We start from the raw sequence: 5237 nt of genomic DNA, 5'->3' as shown, positions 1-5237 counted from the left end.
CTAAATGGACCAACAGAAACTAAACTCCACAGTTGTGAAAGAATTCATCCTCTTGGGCCTTACTCAAAATCATGAGCTACAGTCTTTTCCCTTTGTAGTCTTCTTTACACTCTATGTGACAACTTGGCTGGGAAACTTCACCATCATTATCACAGTAATCTTAGACCACCAGCTCCACAGCCCTATGTACTTTCTGCTGGCCAATTTAGCTTTTCTAGATGTCAGTGACTCCTCAGTCAATGTACCCAAGTTATTCTCCTGTCTCTTCTTCCAGCACAAAATTATCTCATTCAATGAATGCATCCTTCAGATGTTCTTGTTTTACTTCACTGGGGGCACAATGACATTATTCCTGGTGATGATGGCAGTTGATTGGTATGTGGCCATGAACAAACCACTGAGATACTTGACTATCATTAGTCAGGGTATGTGTGTAGGGGCTAGTGGCTGGGACATGGGTAGGTGGATTGATTATCTCCATTATTCAGATTGGTTTGATCCTCTAGTTACCATTTTGTGGACCCTATGTCCTGAATAATTTATATTGTGATTGTGCCCACCTGGCCTCAAACATCCCGTCACGTGCAGCTCCATTCTGAATGTTTGATGACGTTCACCTTCCTGTCCCTGGTGGTCTGCTGAGTAGGTGTTCACTTCCGGTGTGGTCTGCCCCAGTCCCGCCTGCCATGACTTTGAATCTTAATTCAGTGGAGGGTCAAACCAATCGGAGTCTCTCAACGGTGGGACATCTGTCTGGAAGTCTTCTGCGAGGCTCCGCCTCCCCTCTCCCTCACCCTTACCCCCAGCCTTGGCTTGTCACTATTGTCCTCTTGGCCAGCCTCTCAACCGTTGCCCCATCTTACTTTTACGGGAGGGTGAGCCACCCTGTCTAAAGCATAAGCAGCCTGCAGTATTCTACCTCAGCCGTGAGGCTGCCACCTTTTTCCTAAGGCTAACAACCACCCTGTGGCATATGTAAAAAGAAACAGGCTCCCCAAGTTCTGACCCTCAACACCTCCAAAAGTGGGCAACACAAAATACAACAACAACAACAAAAACTACTGATACTCTTTGAGGGACTCAACTGTCCCCTTGCTAGGCCCCTTGGCCGAGTTGCTAACAACTCTCTCCCAACCCTATGGGTCTATGCTCAGCCCTGTGTGTGGCAGGAGTAGCCTGCAGATTCCACCCCGATTCTTAACTCTTGTTGCCCAGCCTTTGGTTTCTTCAGCCCTGCTGTGGTCATCTGGTGGACGCCTGTCCCCTCAGCCCCCGCTTGGTCGACACTATGCTGCTGAATGCTGGTTTTGCAGCCCCTCACACTGCTCTTGTCTCCTGTCCCCCACCTGGTGCACCTCTTTGGGTCCCCCGGTGCCCTCGACAGTCCCACCTGGTCTGGTGCCATGACCTGTACTGGCCTCTCCAGCTCCTCTTCTGTGGCCACTGGCATAGGGGTCTTCCTGCTTCCCTCTGCCCTTTTGCCTGGGTTCCCAGTGTTGAGGAGCCACCTTCGGCTCCCGGCTCCTTTCGCTGTAGCCAGCAGTCTCTGGTTCGCAGTGCATGCTGGCACATCCTTCCCTGCTGGGGGAAGCAGCTTCTGGCTCCTCTTGTTCCCACCAGAACTTTGGGGAGGCACCTCCTGCCGGCATCAATCTGCTGCCCCCTTCCTTATTGGCAGTGGCCTGTTTTACTTCCATTGGCCAGCAGTGGCTGCAGTCACTGGCCAGCTGCAACTGTGACAGCTGACGAGCTGCACAGGTTCCTCCCTCGGTTCTGGCTCCACCGCAGGTCCTGCTGTAGTTAAATATCTCCCTTTATCTTTTATTTTTCTTTCCATCCTCTCTGAGGGTTCCTGACTCTGGGGCTCCCCCCTGGTATCTGGGGGTCTCCCCTTCTGTTTCTCCCTGTGACAGTGATATTCCTCGAATCATCAAGTTGGCCCTCACTGGCACCTATTTGGTGGAGTTACTGATGGTCTCAAATGGTGGGATGCTTGTCTCAATCTTCATTATCTTATTTATTTCATACACTGTCATCTTAGTCAACATAAGAGCTCATGCTATAGATGGGAAGCACAAGGCCATATCTACTTGTGGAGCCTAGGTCACAGTGGTGTGTTTAATATTCATACCCAGCATTTTCATCTATGCTCATCCATTCAGAAAATTCCCCATGGACAAGTTGGCCTCAGTCATTTACACCACAATTACCCCCATGCTGAACCCAGTGATCTACACATTGAGAAGGGGTGAGATGAAAAAGGCCATCAGGAGACTGATGAGAAGAACCCTGCTATCAGTAAGCAAATTAAATATATCCCCAGTTATTTATGAATGATTATCATCATAAAATTCTTATTCAGTCTTTATTCAGAGTATGGCTATGATAACATTTTACCATAAGTACAGGGGAGTTAGTCTTTATTACATTCCCATTGTTCTCTGCTGAAGGTCCATGAGCACATTCTTACCAAGAATATAGGTACAGGAGATTCCACTGGAGCTACAGGGGGGTTGCACCTCCCCACTCCCTCCACCCTCCTATGCTCAGACCACATCATGGCACCACTGAGGACATTTTGGAGTCTTGAAAGCAGTTAAGACTCACCCGCACTGCTCTCAGTAGCATCCCTCCTGTAGTGCAGGCACCTCCCCTCCCTTCCCATTTTCCACATCCTTCTCTAGTAGTGGTCCGTCTGGGTGCAAGGCGGCGGGAGGGGGTCCTATCAACTGCTGCCATTCTCCCCAGCTGACCTGGAGGTTGAGAAAACCCCATAGATGCTCTTGACCCACTTTGTTAAGCAGCATTGCAGATTCAGGGAGAGGCTGGGGGTAATGGTGATGGTGACAGGCAGGTTTCCTGTTTCAGCATTACTTCTGAACTGAAGGGGCTCCCTGGAGGATTGGAAGGAACAAGAAGCATCTGGAAGCTCACTGCTGCTCCTCCACCAGTCTGCAGTTGAACTGGGGCCGGGGGAAGCCAAAGGAGTGGTCCTCCTCCCCTCCAGCTGGGGCCTACCGGGAGTGAATGCATGGGGTGCTGGACTGCCATCAGTGACATGGTCAAGTCCCTGCTGGCTTCCCATTCTCCAAGTTCCCCCACAGTGATCGAGGGCTCTAGCTGAATATGGCATAGTATATGTAAGTCTGCTAAAACACCAAGTTGTACATCAGACAAAATGCAACATGTCTGAAACATTACCATCAGTTTCTAAAAGAATATGATGGATTTCTTTGCAGATGAAGACATTCCTGATTCAAACTGGACTGAAGCCCCAGCAGAGAGACACCATCAGTTTCTAAAAGAATATGATGGATTTCTTTGCAGATGAAGACATTCCTGATTCAAACTGGACTGAAGCCCCAGCAGAGAGACAATGGATTTCATAGACATTAAGGCTGGAAGGAACCTTGGGAGATCATCGAGTCCAGCCCCAGGCCCAAGGACAAGAAATCAGCTAGGGTCAAAGGATTCCAGCAAGATAAGCATCCAAACACTTGTTAAAGGAGTCCAGAGTAGGTGATTCCACCACCTCTGGAGGGAGCCTATTCTAGGCTTTGCCAGCTCAGACAGTAAAGAAGTTTTTCCTATTGTCAAGCCTGTAACGCTCTTGGAGGAGTTTATGACCACTGGTCCTTGTCATTGTTGATAAAGACGTTAAAGAGAACAGGTCCAAGGACGGAGCCTTGGGGAGCCCCACTGGTCACAGAGCACCATGATAATTCCTTTCTGTCAACCACCACTCTCTGAGGTTGGCCTCAGAGCCAATTCCCCAGCCATCAGACTGTGGTGTAGCCGAGGCCACTGTTGGCCAATTTTTCCAAGATGAGATCATAGGACACCAGATTGAAGACTTTTTTGAAGTCCAGATATATGATGTCAATCTCTTCTCCCTTGTCCAGGTGATATGTCACCTGGTCATAGAAGGAAATGAGATTAGTCAGGCAAGACCTAACTGCAACAAAAGCATGCTGGCTATCCCTCAGTATGTTGCCATTAGCCAGCTGATCAAGAATGGTCTCTTTGATGATTTTTTCTAGAATCTTTCCAGGGATGGAGGTCAAGCTGATTGGCCTGTAGTTCCCTGGATCCACTTTTCTCCCTTTCTTGAAGATAAGTACCACATTGCCCTTCTTCCAATCTTCAGGTACTTCACCTGAGCAGCAGGAGTTTTTGAAATTTTTTGCCAGTGGCTGAGCTATAACTCCTGCCAGCTGCTTAAGTACCCTGGGGTGCAATCTGTCAGGACCCTGTCGCTGCCGTGCACTGCAGCGAGGGGTCCGGGGTCTTAGGGGCCCGGCAGGCGGGTACTTGCGACGTTTGGAGTGGAATTAGGCACAGACGCTTATCAGTTGTAAAGCAAAATTGTTTATTTATGCTGTCAAGGTGGTGAATGATGGCGGTCAGAGATACTTAGTTAGTTACAGCTTAGAGTTCATGAGGTTGGTCTGCAGAAGTGTTCGGACAGAAACGGACAGGCCGGCAGTCGTTGATTTATATCTGAGAATGGGTTGATGATGGGGAACTGGCAATTGATCAGATTGTTAGTTACTCTGACACGTATGTTCAGAGGTCTCCAAGGTGGGTGTAGAGGTCTCCAACTTTGCGGAATTACAAGTGGATTTTATTTGTGTAATAGCCAATTGTATTTCACCACATGATAAATTTAATTAGAATCGCCATTATATAGCGTCCTCCGCTAGGGTTTTGTTTCAGGGCTACTCCCCTTTCTACTTTGACCAATTATAATGATTTATGTACAGCACAGAAGGTTAAAGTTTCATTTCTGTTAGTGGCGCAGCTATAAATCTCTTTTTGCTGACACGCAGAGCCAAAGGTTGTTACCGGCCAAGATTTTTCTTGTTAACCCTTAGTTAAGTTAGTGTGAAATGAGACTGCTTTGAATAGTATCTCTTGCTTGTGGCATGGGCACTGCTTAATTGGGTTATGACAGACCCACTGACTTGAATGTGTCCAGCCTCTCAAGGTGTTCCTTTACGAGGTCTACACTGATGCTGGGTATAAATTCACCCTCACCCTGGCCATCCCACATCTTGCTAAGCAGGGCAGTGCCTTTGGATTGATGAAAAACTGGTGCGAAGTACCCATTAAGCATGTTGGCTTTTTCCTAGGTGTCAGTTGTTCCATTTGGTTTAACAGGGGTCCAATGTTACCCTTGCTTGTCTTCTGACTCCCCATATACCTAAAAAAAGGACTTTTTATTGCCCTCGATACAT

General features: G+C 48.1%; 1 pseudogene; it reads left to right on the top strand.

Moving 5' to 3' along the window:
- The first annotated feature begins 4 nt into the window (after positions 1 to 4).
- LOC112549104 lies at positions 5 to 2298 on the top strand (annotated as a pseudogene).
- Positions 2299 to 5237: the final 2939 nt, after the last annotated feature.

The sequence above is a fragment of the Alligator sinensis genome, unplaced genomic scaffold, assembly GCF_000455745.1.
Source record: "Alligator sinensis unplaced genomic scaffold, ASM45574v1 scaffold2569_1, whole genome shotgun sequence".
NCBI lineage: Eukaryota > Metazoa > Chordata > Crocodylia > Alligatoridae > Alligator > Alligator sinensis.
The sequence above is the reverse complement of the archived record's forward strand: the minus strand, read 5'-3'. Positions and strand labels throughout refer to the sequence as shown.